The 19,502-nt window shown below is 43.1% G+C and overlaps 1 protein-coding gene across 2 annotated transcripts in view; it reads left to right on the forward strand.

The window, feature by feature from the left end:
* The window catches only part of PC (pyruvate carboxylase), a 417,282-nt gene that overhangs the window by 282,550 nt on the left and 115,230 nt on the right, over positions 1–19,502 (forward strand). The window lies entirely within an intron of this gene.

The following is a 19,502-nucleotide window of genomic DNA, read 5'->3' on the forward strand; positions in this document are numbered from 1 at the left end:
TACATAGAGGGAGGTTGCACAGGTGCAAAATACTGATGAACTGCCACTCTCACACCTACTATTCATGAGGGGGGTGGTTGCTTAGTATTATCAATGCACACGGATAAGGCTTCTATAAGGGTGCCAGTCACACGGTTACGTGTAGTGCACCATGCCAGCTTGCAGCCTATTGATCATGCCTATACTATTAGATTAGGCATATTATTTTTACATGATGCAGCCAGGCCTTTTAATGCTGGGGGAGAATGGGGTGTAAGTACTTAGTGTGGTGCACCTGGAAAGTGCTGGGCAGCCCGTCTATCTGAATAGTGTGGGTGTGATCAATAGGCTGCAAGACTGTATGGTGCACTACCATACCTCCCAACTTTCAAGTATCGCAAAGAGGGACAACAAAGAGCATTTATTTTCCTTTTAAGCCATGCCTCTAACCCTTCACAATTCCCTCCACACCCGTTTTAGCCCACATAGTATCATGCTCCCATAGTGCTTCCCCACTGTATAATGTCCCCATAGAACCCCTACACAGTATAATTCCACTATAGCTGCCCCCCACACCGTATAATACCCCATAGTGCCTCCCACACCGTATAATGCCAAATAGCTGCCCCCGCACAATGCCCTCATACAGTATAATGCCTCCATAGATGCACCCATACAGTATAAAGCCAACACAGATGCCCTCATACAGTATAATGCCCCTGTAGCAACATCCCTTTGAGGATAGCACCACCCTGCCTGTAGGTAGCGCTAAACCCCCCTGTAGATAGCTCCATTGGGGCTCCCTCTAGGAGTGGAATCCCCAGCCAGAGCATCGGCCACGCTCTGGCCAGGGATTCCGCTTCAGGAGGAACCGCTGAAGTCACTGTTCATATATGGATACTGACGCCAGGGACTTCTCCATAATCGGAATCCCTGGCCAGAGCTCTTGCCAGGCATTCCGCTCCAGGAATAGCCCCTGACTTCACTTTCTATATATGAATAGTGACGGGAGGGGTTGCTCCAGGAGCGGAATCCCCAGCCAGCGCGTTGGAAACGCTCTGGCTGGGGATTTCGCTCCAGGAGTAGCACGTGACGATACGGTCTTTATAAGAGTAGTGACGCCAGAGGCTGCTCCAGGAGCTGCTCCAGGAGCGGAATCCCCGGCCAGAGCGTTGGAAAAGCTCTCGCTGGAGATTTTGCTCCAGGAGTAGCCCCTGACGTTATGGTCTATATATGAATAGTGACTCCAGGAGCTTCTCCAAGACAGGAGTCCCCGGCCAGAGTGATTGCACTGCTCCGGCCCGGGACTCCATAGTTGAATGCTGAAGCAGGGAGCTGACGGTTCCCTGCTTCAGCATTGGATTCAGCTGTATCTGCGTCCTGAGGACGGTTGAAACCAAAACATACCACCGGCCGTCCAGAATAGTGGGACACCGCCCGGAATTCGGGACTGTCCGACTGAATCCGACTGAATCCGCCCGGAATCCGACTGAATCCTGGACAGTTGGGAGGTATGCACTACACGTAACAGTGTGACTGCCACTCTTATAGAAACGCCATCTGTGTGCAATGATAATACTAAGCAGCCACAACCCTTCATGGATAATAGGTGTGAGAGAGTGACTGTTCATCAGTATTGTGCACCTGTGCAAACTCACTCCATGTAGCATTGTGCCTTGTCTGCATCCTAGTATCAGTAAGTACCGTATGACCGTTTTCTCCGATTTTTTTTTTTTTATGGGCAACAAGGCCAGTTTTAGTTCTAGACCGTTTCTATAAATCTGCCCCAGTGTTTCTAGACACCATACTCTTATGTATAATTGGCAATGTTAAATGTGTTATTATTAAGCCCATCTAATTTTTTCCCTTCCACTATCCCTAATAGATTTCTCAAATTGATGCAAAGGGAATCTTTTTGAATTTACAAGTTATCCTGCTTAATGGCTTTAATGAGATGAGCGAATCGACCTTTTAATACAACATATACATTTTTTAACTTCTTCTCATGTCCCCTTCTCAGAATTCTTCTTGATTTGATGGCAGTGATTTCACTGCTTTTGTTTTAGCCGGCTCTGTCCCCCCAGGCCCCGTGACAAGTTTCATGAAGTGTAAATGCATATATTTTGTTGTACACTCCCAGTGGCGTAGCTACCACCGTAGCGGCTTCTACGGGGCCCGCGGCGTGAGGGGGCCCGTGTCGCCCGCCGGCACGGGCCCCCACCATGGCCGGAGGCTCCACTAGCAGCCGCTATGGCTGCTACGGCGGTAGTTACGCCACTGGCCTTGCCTCCTGACAGAGCTCCGTACCTCATATCACGTGATCATCATCACTTTACAGCGTATAGGAGCTCCGCCCCCTCAGATCCCCACCCCCTGATGTCACGTGATCATCACCTTCACACACCGCAGGAGCCCCGCTCCCTCAGAGATCCGACCCTCATGTCATGTGATCCTCTTCACATGAAATTAGCTCATTATTCCCACTTCTAAGCTCCTCCTCCTTATGATGCAGTGGTCACGTGATTTTGATATCACAGGTCCTTCATCCACCAGGTCTCTCCACTGATAAACTCCGCCTCTCCTGTCCCGGTCACATGCTGAAAACGTCAACACAGGTCCTTTAGGTATCTCCCCGCTCTGCCATTAAACAAAAGACATGTATCCCCTATCCACAGGATAGGGGATACATGTGTGATCGCTGGCATTGAAAGGGAGAACGGGGGACCGAAAGTCCCCTGAAGTTCTCCATGACAAACCTCGGACTTCCGGGGTCTGTGTCGGCAGCTCTGTAGAAACTAATGGAGCGCCAGTCGCACTTGTGCGCATGCGTGACCAGCGCTCCTTTCATTTTTATTGAGCTGCGCAGACGCCGGAAGTCAGAGGTTAGTCATGGAGAACTTCAGGGGACTTTCAGTCCCCTGTTCTCCCTATCAATGCCAGCGATCACACATGTATCCCCTATCTTGTGGATAGGGGATACATGTCTTTTGTAGGACACACTGTAGGTCGGATTTTTTTTGGGGGTTGGGGCTGCATGGTGTTACCTACAGGGGGGGCTGTATAGTGTTACCTACAGGGGGGGGCTGTATAGCGTTACCTACAGGGGGGGGCTGTATAGCGTTACCTACAGGGGGGCTGTATGGCGTTACCTACAGGGGGGCTGTAGATAGCGCCATAAAGCCCCCTCTGTAGATGGCGCCATACAGCCCCCTCTGTAGATGGCGCCATACAGCCCCCTCTGTAGATGGCGCCATACAGCCCCCTCTGTAGATGGCGCCATACAGCCCCCTCTGTAGATGGCGCCATACAGCCCCCCCTGTAGGTAACACTATACAGCCCTCCCTGTAGGTAACGCCATACAGCCCCCTCTGTAGATAGCGCCATACAGCCCCCTCTGTAGATAGCGCCATACAGCCCCCTTTGTAGATATCTACAGAGGGGGCTGCATGGCGCTATCTACAGAGGGGGCTGCATGGCGCTATCTACAGAGGGGGCTGTATGGCGTTATCTACAGAGGGGGCTGTATAGCGGTATCTACAGGGGGGGCTGTAAAAAAGGCACTATCTACAAGGGGGGCTGTGTGACACCCAGGGGAGGAGGGCCCCCAGTCAAAAGTTTGCTATGGGGCCCAGTCTTTCCTAGTTACGCCCCTGTACACTCCCCTTTTGGTTTTGCCATGTACGACCATGTCCTGCTATTAGAAATAATAGCAAAGGGGAGGGGTACATGTTTACATTATTTATATTTTTCGGTAAACAGCGCTGTATAACTTGTTTCCTCTTGAAGTACGGCGAAGTCTGTCATGATATGCCATTTTACCTTGGGCGTCTAATAAAGAAAGGCTGGTTTCTTACATTGTCAGTCTCTAATGGCAACCAGCAGTCTGGAAGGTAATAAAAGTTGTATGAAGGGATAAACAGAGCTGGCTGGCACTTGGAGGGCAGAGTTAAAAGCAATACACTACAGGCTGAATTACAGGCTCAGTGCTCAAGACGTGACTTATCAATGCCAAGGGAAGAATTGAATTAATACACAGCTGGATTATACCTCTTTGGCATTTGATCCATTAACTATTATGTAGACCGACTGAAGCAACACTGTAAATGAATATGGAAAACTAAATTTTCCTGTCCTGGACTGCACAATTTGTACTACTAGTATTTAGTTAAGTTTCCTATGCTCAAAATGGCTATAAAAGGGAACCAAGGCTGGTTTTACTCGGCCATAGTATGAACGCAAGTCTCAGACTCCATGTGGCTCTACTGGACCAAAACTAGATCACTAGAGAACCTTAAAATTATCTAAGTTCAGTTCAATAAAAAAAGTTTAGGTCTGAGTCTTGCAGCCGTTTTATAGCCGTCTGAATCTGGCCTAAGCACTTACTATGCTTCTAAGGCCGGGTTTCCATGTAGCGTAAATGCTGCGGAATTTTCGCAACGGAATTGTGTGCCGAAATTCCGCTGCTTTTACAGTAGCAGCAAAGTGGATGAGAGTTAGAAAATCTCATGCCCACGCTGCGGAAAAAAAACTGCGGCGTAAATGTTAATAAATTGACCTGCGGTGTGGAATTTAATTCTCCAGCCTGTCAATTTACAGTATGTTGCGTTTTTGTTGATTTTCTGTTGCAGATTTTCTCCATTGAATTCAATGGGGATGCAAAACCCGCAACAGAAAGCCAAGTGTCGCATCGATTACGCAGCAAAAATCGAAACTCAAAAAAATAATTAAAAAAATCATACTTAACCCCTTAACGCTCCAGGACATACTATTATGTCATGGTAAGTGCATCGTTCGCGCTCCAGGACATAATAGTATGTCATGCATTAAACAGAGCGCTGCGCGCGCCGCGCGCGTTCACGAGCTGTGACAGCCGCTGTTTCCGACAGCAGGCTATTACAGCTCAATGTGCCGGGACCTATCTAAATGGTCCCGCCTTCACGATCGCAGCTATTGGTTAGTTGCTGACCAACTGTCCAATAGCGGCGAGCTGTGTCTAAACTTCCTCTCCCTGACATCACATCCGCCCTGAACGTCTCTGTTGGAGTTCGTGAGGCGTTCGGAGCGGTTGTGTGCAGGAAGAGAGAGAGAAAAAGTTATAAAAAAGTTAAAAAACACACTTTTTTCAGCTACCCACTACCCACTACCCACTTCATCCACTACCCTCTCCTGTTCCCTTCCTTTTTGTGGTCCTTCCACATTTTTGGTCAGTGATCTCGTATCACTGACCACTTGTTAGTCTTCAGGGACACATTTTTGGTCCCTGGGGAATATTTTTTTTCTTTTTTTCTTTATAAAATATACAAAACTCAAAAAAATAAAATAAAAGTAAAAAAAAAAAAAAAGTTTAGACACTTTAGACAATTTAACTGGTTAGTTTAGGATTAGGGTTAGTTAGTGTCAGGGAACAGTCAAAAAGCGTAGTTAGGTGTAGCGTCAGGGACTTCAGGGTCAGGAATCCGTCACCGTAGCTAGGTTTAGCGTTAGGGATCCATCACCGTAGTTCGGTTTAGCGTCAGGGAAGTTCACATAAAATCAAGTTAGGTTTAGCGTCAGGCTCCAGTCACCGTAGTTAGGTTTAGCGTCAGGAAAGCTCGGAATTATCTAGATAGGTTTAGTGTCAGGGAATCGTCGCCACAGTTAGGTTTAGCGTTAGGGAAGTTCACATAAAATCAAGTTAGGTTTAGTGTTAGGAACCCTCGCCCTAGTTAGTTTTAGTGTCAGGGAAGCCCACTTGTTCTCTAAAAACAAAACAAAATAAAACACGCTTTTGTGCTAGTTTAGGTAGCAGCCTATTTGCTTGCTGTATACTAAGCACAACAAACATGTCCCAAAGGACATTTAGTGCCGAAGAGGCATATTCATTTCTTGCCTCCGACACAGACTCGTCGGATGGTGAGACTCTATTTTATTTGTCGACCTCCTCATCCAGTGATGAAGAGGAGGGACCCCCTAGGAGACGCCCCAGGACCACCACCGCCACCGCCACAGTTGAAACCCCCTCGACAAGTGGCCGTACAACAATTGATACCCCTGAGCGAAGTGACACCATTTGGTCGCCCACACCAGACCACTATGAACCCCAAATCCCTGAGTACACGGGCAGCCCAGGGATCAAATTTAACACGGCAGGGATCAGTGAGATGGACTTTTTCAAGTTCTTTTTTACTGATGATTTTCTAGATCTTATGGTGTCCCAGACAAATTTATATGCCCAACAATATATCACCAAGAACCCAAACTCATTTTATGCCCAATCCCAGAGGTGGACTCCTGTAGACGCAGCAGAGTTGGGCAAGTTCTGGGGACTTCACTTGAATATGGGGCTTCTGAAAAAGCCGTCCATTAGGACCTACTGGAGCACGGACATCCTATACCACACCCCGATGTACCGTATGGCCATGTCCAGGATGCGTTATGAGGCAATACTTCGCTTCCTACATTATACTGATAATGAGCAGTGCCCACCCCGAGATGACCCCAGTTTTGACCGTTTGTATAAACTGAGACCCCTATTAGACCATTTCAGTGCCCGGTTTGCCCAAGCATACACCCCCGAGAAGTGTATTTCTATAGATGAGTCCCTGGTACATTTTAAAGGGAGGCTTCAATTCCGCCAGTACCTGCCGAGTAAGAGGGCAAGGTATGGCGTGAAGATGTATAAGCTGTGCGAGAGTGCATCAGGGTATACCTACAAATTCAGGATATATGAAGGGAAGGACAGCAGTATTCAGCCCCCAGAATGCCCCCCCTTACTGGGAATTAATGCAAAAATTGTGTGGGATTTGGTGCACCCACTGCTGGACCAGGGTTACCACCTCTACCTGGATAATTTTTATACCAGCATCCCACTCTTCAAGTGCCTCGCTTCCAGAAGTATTGTGGCATGCGGCACTGCTAGAAAAAACCTGAGAGGCCTCCCTAAGACACTGCTTGGGCAAACACTCAAAAGGGGTGAGAGCAGGGCACATTCTAGCAGCAACATATTGTGTGTCAAGTACAAGGACAAGAGAGATGTCCTTGTATTGACAACAATACATGGCCACACCAGTACCCATGTACCTGTACGAGGTACCAGTACAGAGACCCCCAAACCAGACTGCATCCTGGACTACAATAGGTACATGGGAGGGGTGGACTTGTCAGATCAAGTCCTGAAGCCCTACAGCGCCATGCGCAAATCGCGGGTGTGGTATAAGAAGCTGGCCGTGCACATCATACAGATGGCATTGTACAATGCGTACGTGCTACATCGATGTGCAGGCCAGAGGGGAACTTTCCTGGAATTTCAAGAGGTGGTTATCAAGAAACTAATCTTTAGGGACCAGGAAGAGGGGGCACCCAGTACTTCTGGAAGCGAGGTCACACGCATCGTACCAGGGCAACACTTTCCAGGAGAAGTTCCCCAAACTGGTGGGAAGGGAAAGACTCAAAAGAGGTGCAGAGTCTGCTATAAGAGGGGGATAAGGAAAGTCACAATATATCAATGTGACACGTGTCCTGAAAAACCAGGGCTCTGTATGAAAGATTGCTTTAAAATTTACCATACATCCCTTGATTTTTAATTTACCCTGATGCACTCCGCACAGCTTATCCCCCTCATCTTTCCCTTCTGAGCCATGCCGTTTGCCCAGGCAGCAGATAACAGCCACATGTAGGGTATTGCCGTACCCAGGAGAACCCACATTACAATCGATGGGGTGTTTGTCTCCGGTGGCACATGCTGGGCACCATATATCGGACACTGAAATGGCATATATATATATAAAATTGCAAATCTCACACTGCACCATCTGCTGCGCATTATCTTTTACACAGTACCTGTGGGGTCAAAATGCTCACTACACCTCTAGATGAATGTCTTAAGGGGTGTAGTTTTTAAAATGGGGTCACTTCTTGGGGGTTTCAACTGTACTGGTACCTCAGGGGCTTCTGTATACATGACTTAGCACCAGAAAAGCTCCAGTAGGCCAAATGGTGGTCCTTCCCTTCTAAGTCCTGCCGTGTGCCCAGGCAGCTGATAACAGCCACATGTAGGGTATTGCCGTACCCAGGAGAACCCACATTACAATTTAAGGGGTGTATATCTCCGGTGGCGCATGCTGGGCACAATATATTGGACACTGAAATGGCATATATATATATAAAATTGCAAATCTCACACTGCACCATCTGCTGCGCATTATCTTTTACACAGTACCTGTGGGGTCAAAATGCTCACTACACCTCTAGATGAATGTCTTAAGGGGTGTAGTTTTTAAAATGGGGTCACTTCTCGGGGGTTTCAACTGTACTGGTACCTCAGGGGCTTCTGCATACATGACTTAGCACCAGAAAAGCTCCAGTAGGCCAAATGGTGGTCCTTTCCTTCTGAGCCCTCCCATGGGCCCAAACGGCAGTTTATCACCACAAATGGGGTATTGCCGCACTCAGGACAAATTGGGCAACAAAATGGGGTATGTTGTTACCTGTGAAAATAAGAAATTTTGATCAAAAATGACATCTTATTGGAAAAAATATCATTTTTTTCATTTCACAGCCCAATTCAAATAGGTGCTGTGAAAAAACTGTGCGGTCAAAATGATAACAAAAACCATAAATGAATTCCTTGAGGGGTGTAGTTTCCAAAATGGGGTCACTTCTGGTGGGTTTCCATTGCTTTGATACCTCTGGGGCTCTGCAAATGCGACATGGCAACCGAAAGCCAATCCAGCAAAATCTGGACTCCAACAAACACATAGCACTCCTTTCCTTCTGAGCCCTCCCATGCGCCCAAACGGCAGTTTATCACCACAAATGGGGTATTGCCGCACTCAGGACAAATTGGGCAACAAAATGGGGTATGTTGTTCCCTGTGAAAATAAGAAATTTTGATCAAAAATGACATCTTATTGGAAAAAATATCATTTTTTTCATTTCACAGCCCAATTCAAATAGGTGCTGTGAAAAAACTGTGCGGTCAAAATGATAACAAAAACCATAAATGAATTCCTTGAAGGGTGTAGTTTCCAAAATGGGGTCACTTCTGGTGGGTTTCCATTGCTTTGATACCTCAACACCTCTTCAAACCTGGCATGCTGCCTAAAATATATTCTAATAAAAAAGAGGCCTCAAAATGCACTAGGTGCTTCTTTGCTTCTAGGGCTTGTGTTTTAGTCTACGAGAACACTAGAGCCACATGTGGGACATTTCTAAAAACTGCAGAATCTGGACAATACAGATTTAGTAGTATTTCTCTGGTAAAACCTTCTCTGTTACAGAAAAAAAATGAATAAAATTGAAATTCAGCAGAAAAAATGAAATTTGCAAATTTCCCCTCCACTTTGCTTTAATTCCTGTGAAATGCCTGAAGGGTTAAAAAACTTTCTATATGCTGTTTTGAATACTTTGAGGGGTCTAGTTTTTAAAATGGGGTGTTTTATGGGGGTTTCTAATACATAGGCCCCTCAAATCCACTTCAGAACTGAACTGGTACCTTAAAAATAAGGCTTTTGAAATTTTCTTAAAAATATGAGAAATTGCTGTTTATGTTCTAAGCCTTGTAACGTCCAAGAAAAATAAACTAATGTTCAAAAAACGATGCCAATCTAAAGTAGACATATGGGAAATGTGAACTAGTAACTATTTTGGGTGGTATTACCGTCTGTTTTTCAAGCAGATGCATTTAAATTCTGAAAAATGCTATTTTTTGTAAATTTTCTCTAAATTTTGCAATTTTTCACAAATAAAGACTGAATTTATCGACCAAATTTTACCACGAACATGAAGCCCAAAGTGTCACGAGAAAACAATCTCAGAATCGCTTGGATAGGTTTAAGCATTCCGACGTTATTACCACATAAAGTGAAATATGTCAGATTTGAAAAATGGGCTCTGAGCCTTAAGGCCCAAACTAGGCTGCGTCCTTAAGGGGCCAGAACGCTCTCCTTCTTCAAGCAGTCCGGCCTCCTGGGATGACGTTTCATCCCATGTGACAGCTTTAGCCAATTACAGGCTGCAGCGTAGGGCTGGGCAGTTATGACCTAAATCAAAATCACGATTAATTGAAAATGTAATCTCGATTTTGATTATTGAACGATTATTTAGGACACACCCTTTTTGCATTCTATGCCATTGAATTAATATTTATCCCCTGAGCCTGCTGTATACTACTGTATATAATATACCCCTGACACTGCCCCCACAGTTCTCCCCACACAGTATAATGCCCCATAGCTACCCCCACACGTTATAATGCCCCTATAACTGCCTTCACACAGTATAATGCCCCTATAGTTGCCCTCCACACAGTATAATGCCCCCACACAGTATAACGCCCCTATAGCTGCCCTCACATAGTATAATGCCCCCATAGCTGCACCCCACACAGTATAAAGTCCCCCATAGTTGCCCCCACACTGTATAATGCCCCCATGCTGTATAATGCCCCCACAGCTGCCCCAAATAAAAAGCCTGATAAAAATAATATACATATTCGCTTAACTGGTTCCAATGACAAGTGGAGGAGATCCCTCTGCTCCTCTGGTTTGTGCAGCTCAGCGCAGACGGGCGCGGTCATGTCACTGCCTCGTGTCCAGCGATACATAGTGAGTAGTAGACCTTACTGCCCCTACTCTACCATTGGATTCAATAGTATCTGCTTCCTGAAGATACAGATACAGTTTCAACTGGGAGAAAATAAATGCTAAAAACGAAATTCGCAAGATTACGTAGATTTAATTGCCATGAATTTCGATTTGGATTATTTTTCGATTAATTGCCCAGCCCTACTGCAACATCACATGGCCTGAAACGTCATCGTAGGGGGCCGGCTACGCGCAGAGAAGTGGGAGGGGGTAAGTATAGACTTTTTTTTTTTGTTTTTTTTCAAGCGCTGCTTTCCATAGCGGAAATTCCGTCTGAAAAACCGCACCACAATGTGGTAAGATTTTTCGGATGGAAGGTGCTGCGGGTTCTAGGTCGGTTACGCTGCATAATCACCATGTGCGGGTAAGCATAGCCTGCTCAAAATTTTAAGACTGATACGTTTTTTTTGTTTTATTATTATTTGTTTTGTTAATATCCCTATATGCCTTCAATATACAAAGATGCAGAAATAATGCTTTTCCCGTGTCATAAAAAGGACAATAATAGCAGGAACACATTATAATTATGACACTTGTTTTATTATTGGCCCTATAAAGCCTGTCGGTCAGTAAATGACGCCTCTTTATAATGTATTTATAACAGCTGCTGGGCACATTTCTGGACCAGCGTGAAGTCATGAAATGCTCATCAGCAGGTATTCTGTTAATCATGGCCGTTCCAATCACCAGCTTTTATATTAATAATAATGACTTTATTGAAGCAAATATTTTTGTTGTGCTGGATAGCTGTAGTTCATTTAAAACCATAGTGTAATAAATCCGCCATTTACCGTGTTAATTTCACTTCCATATTGGTTTTGTGTGGGAGTTACTATTTAAAACCATAGTTAACAGTATTTAAAGAGGCTCTGTCACCAGATTTTGCAACCCCTATCTGCTATTGCAGCAGATAGGCGCTGCAATGTAGATTACAGTAATGTTTTTATTTTTTAAAAACCAGCTACTTACCTGCAAACGCTGATGCTGCTGCAGAATCAACTGTAGCCTCTGGTGCCGATGTGTCCTCGCTCGTCTGACACGATGTAGGACCTGTGAGTGACGTCACAGCGTGATCTGGCAGAAGCTGGGCGTTCTGAGGAGAAGTGGATGATACTTCTCGTCAGAACGCCCAGCTAGTAAAAGTATTAAAAACGCCCCGATGTACGCACATAATACACGCCCAGTTGGATTTTTACTTTTAAACACACCCACTTGGACTTTTGCAAGCCTCATTTGCATAACTACAAAAATGGTCATAACTTGGCCAAAAATGCTCGTTTTTTTAAAATAAAAACGTTACTGTAATCTACATTGCAGCGCCTATCTGCTGCAATAGCAGATAGGGGTTGCAAAATCTGGTGACAGAGCCTCTTTAAAGGGAAGCTGTCACCAGCATTTCACCTATTAAACCAGCAATACCTGGTGGTAGTGGGTGAATAATTATTTTTATGTAACCTATAATTATCTTCTAAGTAGACTCTGTGCCACACATGATGAGCGCATTGGTGCTATCTCAGACAAGATTTCGGCATTCAGGTACGGCCAGTTTTCAGCAGTTAGGAGGGCATAAGTAAAGGAACCATATGGATTATTATCGTAAAATGTGAGAAATGTTTTGCAGATTGTTATTTACGGTTGGAGGAGGAGTTTAGGAGAGCGGATAACGGCAATGAAGGCCCCCTGGGTTGCTTTCACTCTGCCTCTGTTAAGCCCTGCCTGTAAAAAATGATGATATACCGCAATACTAACGATCACTGGTTCAAGTCCCTTAGGGGGGCTAATAAAGTGTGTAAAAAAAAAAAGTGGGAGAAAGTTTTTAGTAGTGGAAAAAAAATATATTAAAAGTTCAAATAACCCCCCTTTTCCCGTTTCCACCCTAAAGTAATGTTAAAAAAAGTTAACAAAATTGGTATCGCTGCCTCCATAAAAGTCTGAACTATTACAATATAGCGTTATTTAACACGCACGGTGAACGCCGTAAGAAATTGAAAACACCAAAATCGCTGTTTTTTGGTCAAAATAGCTCTTAAAATGATTAAAAAGTCCTACGTACCAAAAAATAGTACCGATAAAAACTACAGCTCGTCCCGCAAAAATAAGCCCTCACACCGCTCAATCGGTGAAAAAATAAAAAAGTTATGGCTCTCAGAATGTGGCGACGAAAAACAATTTTTTTTTTAACAAAAAGTTTATCGATAAAAGTAGTGAAATATAAGAAAACCTATATAAATTTGGTATCACCGTAATCATATTGAGCCACAGAATAAAGATAAGTTGTCCTTTTTACTGCACGGTGAAATCCGTAAAAACAAAACCCAAAAAACATTTGAGGAATCAGTTTTTTTTCCATCTTCAGCCCTCCAAAAATTATTTTTTCAGTTTCCGAATACCTAACAGTGGCATCTGTCACCATAGACTGTAATGGTATCCGTTAAATGGATACGTAATAAACGGGGCCATGAGAGATTACGCCGTATACGTTAAACAAATACCATTATAGTGGCATACTCCACCAATAGGCTCCCATGTTTAAAAAAAAAACGTATACTGCGCGGTGTATGGTTTTTAAGGGATTTTTTTGTTTGGAATAGTGTAGTCTACTGTGCTACAGACTGTCCGTGATTTTTGCGCAGTGTGAGTCCGCTGCGTAAAACTCACGACATGTCCTAAATTTGTGCGTTTTTCGCGCATCACGCACCCATTGAAGTCAATGGGTGCGTGAAAATCACTCGCACCACACGGAAGCTTTTCTGTTTACAAACATACAAACAGAGTGTCATAATGATGGCGGTTGCGTGAAAATCACGCAGCCGCGCATCATATGGTGATGACACACGGAGCTGTTAAGTGCCTTTTGCGCACGCGCTCGTGTAAATCCGGCCTTAGGACGGACGTAATGTGCTCGTGTGAATCCAGCCTTATAGTCTGAAAAATACGGTAGATCCAACCTCTTGTTTTTCAGAGTCCCTTCGGGAAAATGAAGGCTGCAACCTGATTGGTTGCCATAGGCAATTACTTCACTTAATAGAAGCGGTATATCGTGCAAGCGATCTAACGATCGCTGGTTGAAGTCCCCTAGGGGGACTAATAAAAAAAGTAAAAATGTGTAAAATATTAATATTATGTAAAAAAAAAAAAAAAAGTTAAAAAAAAAACCCTTTCCCATTTTCCCCCCAGAGCATAGTAAAAAAAATAAATAAACATAATTGGTATTGTCACGTCCGTAAAAGTCTGAACTATTACAATATATCGTTATTTAACCCGCACGGTGAACGCCGTAAAAAATTGTAAACGCCACAATCTCTATTTTTTGGTCACCTCATGTCCCACAAAAAAATTAAATAAAAAGCGATCAAAACATCGCATGTACCCCAAAATGGGATCATTAAAAATGACAGCTTATCCCGCAAAAAATTAGCCCACATACCACTTAATCGACGGAAAAATAAAAACTTTATGGCTCTCGGAATTTGGCGACAAAATAAATTGTATTTTTTACACTTAGGTTTTTACTTGTAAAAGTAGTAAAATATAGAAAAAAACTATATATATTTGGTATCAGCGTAATTGTATTGACCCACAGAATAAAGTTAAAGAGGCTCTGTCACCACATTATAAGTGCCCTATCTCCTATATAAGGAGATCGGCGCTGTAATGTAGGTGACAGTAATGCTTACTATTTAGAAAAACGATACTATTTTAAACCACTTTATGAGCGATTTTTAGCTTTATGCTAATGAGCTTCTTAATGCCTGGAGCTGTGGTGTCTTCTCTCTTCCGACGCCAAGGTTGAAGGACCTGTGGATGACGTCACGCTGTGTCTGCAGTGAAAGAAGCTGGCTGGGAGTGATGACGTCACCCACAGGTCCTTCAACCTTGGCGTCGGAAGAGAGAAGACACCACAGCTCCAGGCGTACAGTTGAATTTGCAGCAGCATCACCATGTGCAGGTAAGCATAGCAAACTCCCTAGAGACGAGCATATTAACCTTTTGGACGCCTTTCAGCCGATGTATCTTCTTAGTCCGACGACAAGGTTGAAGGACCTGTGGGTGACGTCACGCTGTGTGTCTTTAGTGAAAGAAGCTGGGTCGGAACGATGAGAAGTGTATGATGGTGATTTGTCAGCATCATACACTTCTATTCACAACGTCCAGTTAGTAAAACAAGTAAACACGCCCAGTTGTTAAAAACACAATACACGCCCAGTTGGAAATACGAAAAAAAACACGCCCAGTTGTCCATTTCAAAGCTCATTTGCATAAATATAAAATTGCTCATAACTTGGCCAAAAATGATCGTTTTTTAAAAAAAACGAAAAAACATTACTGTTATCTACATTGCAGCGCCGATCACATGCAATAGGAGATAGGGATTTGAGAATCTGGTGACAGAGCCTCTTTAATTTTCTTAAAAATGCCAGAACAGTGAATTATTTTTTTATTATAATTTTTTGTGCTACGCTGCAGAATGTGAGCGGGATTTCCAACTTGGCTGCATGGTTTTAAAATGTCCATTGGCTTCAAAGTTAAGAAGCCGACTTTCTAGCAGAAAAGCTCATCCTATATTTATAAAGATATTGATTTAGAGGAAGCCAAACAAAACCCTTAGTGTAAGATTTGCAAATTACATTTCACAAGGGAAAAATAAATTCTATCCTGACTCCAGCAAAAAAAGCTATCAGATCCTTCTGATCAATAGAGGTTGTACTGCGCCTTCCTGATCAATGAAATGTCTCTCAGATCAATTTTGTGACACTTGATATCATAATCAAAACTTATATCATCATTGATAGGTATTGCTATTTTATTTCAATTATTTCTTTAATCAATCAGAAATTGTTGGCTGACATTAACTGATGGTTGATCTGATCAATGGAGACTGAAGGTCAATTTTCTGTTGTCCTTTATGCCCATGTGATATATCACTGTTAATGTAGTTAGTGACAGGTGAGCCATGTATAGGAGGGGTATAGGGGGTCAAGTACTATTGATGGTCATTACATACAATAGTCGTTGGTGTCATTGTTCCCATTACCTCCAGCTTCTGTGCTTCATCTCTCTCGCATTCTTGTAAATGCATTACAACTGGTGCCCTATTCGTGCAGATTTTCATATTTTACGTCTTTGTTGTTGTAAATCATCTGTGGCATATAAATAGAAAAGACCCAGCAGGCTGCAATTATAGAACACAACAGCGAGAAGAGTTTCCACATAGGGTTAAATAATTTCCAGGTTTTTTTTGTCCGACCACTAGAGATGTTGGAGATCTTATAATGTAGATGAGCCCTATACTCCCAGGAGAACTGCTGGGTACGGACCAAAGAAACGTAAAAACGTGAATCTGCTTTTTTAAAACATCTTCATCTTGAATCCACATATCTTCGGGCACATGTATGCAGTGGTAGACCCGCCTACCGGAAGTTGCGCGTGCATTGCAACATGTGTGTGGCGCATGCGAGCGCGTAATGACACATGTTGCGCTGCACATGCAACTTCCGGTAGGCGGGCGAACATACCACTGCGTTCATGCGCCCAATAGATCACCGGTAAGTGCAGTGTTGTTATCTATCTAATCTACACCTGGCCTATTTTGGTTACTATTGGGTGCTCTACTCTTAAAGGCAATACGTTCTAGTATAGCGTCACCCCCAGACAAAGGTAATTGTGCCGAAACGCGCTTTGGGGTGGACGCCAATCTCTTGCTCTACCGTGGACTGATTTATGGGTTAGTATGATTGCTTATATCCATGGACTATGCCATGGGTTATTGATTTGCAATGTAATTGTATAAATATAGTTCACATTACTGTTGGCTATTCGCTTTTACTATATATGTTTATGTAGTGTGTGTTTAGATTCACTATCTATAGTGAACTACTATGTAAACAATCCACATCATACTTATATCTGTTCCAATATATATTCGAGCTTATGATTAGGTTGTCCTGTTTTAGTTTGTCTGTGGACCTTTTTGATTATATATGTATTAGATATTTGTCACTAAAGATTATTTTATGTTTTTGATACTCAAAATTGCAATTTGCATCTTTTTCTCGGTTTTTGGTCTATTCATCTTGTTATGATGCAGCTAATATATATTTGTCCTTTGATCACTCCCTAAAAAAACTATTTGTATATACTATTGGTATTAGTTGGTGGGTGATCACTACTATACTTGTTGGTTATATTAACAAATCGCAGATGTTGCGATTTTTGCGGCGGAAAAGCTATGACTCCGCCACAATTATCGCAACTTAAAAAAAAATTGGTATACTTCCCTAGAGTTCTGTGTTTCTTCATCCAGGCCGGCCTCCTGGGATGACGTTTCAACCCATGTGACCGCTGCAGCCAATCACAGGCTGCAGCGATCACATGGGATGAAATGTCATCCCAGGGCTACAGAACGTCAAGACGTCAGAGGGACACGTCTCCATGGTAAGTATATCCTTTTTATTATTTTTTTCATTTCAAGATTTCCACAGCGGACATTCTGGGCGAGAAACAGCACCATAATTTGGTGCTGTTTTTTGGCCGTAATTCCCTGTTCGCAACAGGGCGGATAAGCTGTGTACCTTTACGCAGCGTGTCCGCCCTATGTGAACTTTCCCTTAAGGGGCCGCATCGCTTATTTCCCCAGCAGTCTGACCCCTACTGATTATGAAGTGATGGCACATTCCATGCCATCACTTTCTATGGTGAAAAAAACAAACACTTTAAGGATCTTTTTAATACTTTGAGTATATATCTGATTTTTCTTTCCTTTTCACTTCATGTCGATAATGACGGGTGTACCGTGATAAAGTCAAGCTTCTGTGCGCCATATCTCACTCTCTCGTCTTGTAGACCTGATCAGTATTGCCATGTCTCCTATATGGCTGTGTATGTTATTATCATAGAGCACCATTCATTAAAAAATCCCTCGTTCTCTGGGCAATGTTCTATTTTTGTTTTCCGTTACTGTAAAGATACCTCTCTTTGATGCCTGTGAACGCTTTCATCTAGTCATAGTTGACATCTGTACATGCCTTTCAGAGTGAAACATTTTGTACAAATGGTTTATATTGCCCATAAAAATACAGTAGACCCAAATATATATATAATTTTGAATTGAGTTTTCTGTTGCATTAGAATCAAGTTGTGTCTTGTCAGATCATAAACGTTTTCCATAAAAATAAATAAACCACAATACTTGTAGGAAACGTTTGGCAAAACCCGTTATTCGGTTAATTGGTTCATTAACACACAACCACTTCGTGGGGATTCATTTCTGCAACTTGTTAGAACAGTTGTCGAGAAAGGGTTCTTGTGTGCTAACAATTGTGTTTCCAATTTTTAAAGGGCATGTTGAGTTCATGGGGTTTGGCGTCTTTTGTTAGGGTCCTCCATAGCTAAAGAAAGAGCCAATTCGATCACAACTCTCAGTAGCAGTAGACTGAAGAGAGCTGATGGAAATCCGTGGTTGCCCATGAACTTTTTAGCATTTACTGTCCCCTACAGTCAACACATGTGAGGGGGGCCCACAACTGTGCTGGGTCTCGGCTGCTATCCTACTGGCAGCTGGGACATGAAGTGTTGGAGATATATATGAGTACACCCCTCCTTCTTTTTTTTCCTCTATGCAAGTGACCCCACCAGAACTTGTTCCGCTCTGATATTGTCACCCACGGGCCACATCTGTTGTTACTAAGCACAAGCCCCAGAAGACGCTGCTTACTAAATGAATCATTGGCCGTCTTGAAGAACTCAAAAAAAGACGCTTTCCATTGTGATTAGTCATTATGATCGGAGTTTCCCTTTAGTTTGTCAGCCCGGTCTAAAGCCAGATCAGATGGTAATGACATATCAGAAAGGATCCGCTTCAAGGTAAATGTTGGTATGAAAAAACTGTAGGAAGTCTGAATTGCTCTTCAATGTATTGACTATGAAGGCTTCCTATAAGGTAGAATATAATTGGAAATATGAAAATAATTGAAATACCATTCAAATTCTTCTATTGAGGAGCAAACTTAAAAGAAAATCACACTTGAGTGACTTCTTTCAAATGCATGTAAATACGAGATTATAATACATAAATATGAGGGCAATCTTTGTGTAATGAGATACTATAGAACGCAGGCAACAGATGTTACAACATTGCTTTGAATGGATACCATCACCATAATAAAGGGAACACGTGTCTCCAGTTTACCACAGCCGTTATTATTGCTTTCTTGTACAGATGTAGCCGTCTTTATCTTGACTTTTAACACATTAAATACACAATGGCTAGATCTCTTATCTTGACTTTTTCAATGGCTTTTGTAGTGTGATATCACGCTGCAGCAAGTTATCAGAATCAAGTTAATGATGGCTACTTCTGTACAATGTCTGCAGACGGATTTGAATAAAAATCTGAGTTTTGATATATTTTCTATCCATATTTATATATTTATGGCTGTTCTATTTTCATGCACATTCTCACTTCATATCACTTCTGTGTCGTATAGTAGCCAGGGCCGCTGTCTGCTTAACGGACAAAGTCCCAAAGGAAAGAGTGTGTTTCCAAAATAGAAAAGGGGTGGGGGGGGGGATGGATTGGGTCGGTCATTACAATGCCATTCAGCAACCAGGTAACCATCAGTTCAGAGTGATGTTCAGAAAGAGAGGTAGCATCACTCCACTCGCACATATAAAGTGGAGCCAGAGTAATGATGCTACGTAGTGCGTTGATGTGATATTTCGTGTTACACAGCAGAAGTCACAATGCCGCCCACCTCTAAGACCAGATCACTGTTAGAAATGACAGATTTTGAGAGCAGGGAAAGTTATTCATCTTACAACTTTGAGGAAAATATTACAATGCAGTATACTTTAGTAAGACAGACAGTCAAGTCATGCATTTTACATTTCTCCCAGCGCATT

Source organism: Rhinoderma darwinii, chromosome 9, assembly GCF_050947455.1.
Source record: "Rhinoderma darwinii isolate aRhiDar2 chromosome 9, aRhiDar2.hap1, whole genome shotgun sequence".
NCBI lineage: Eukaryota > Metazoa > Chordata > Amphibia > Anura > Rhinodermatidae > Rhinoderma > Rhinoderma darwinii.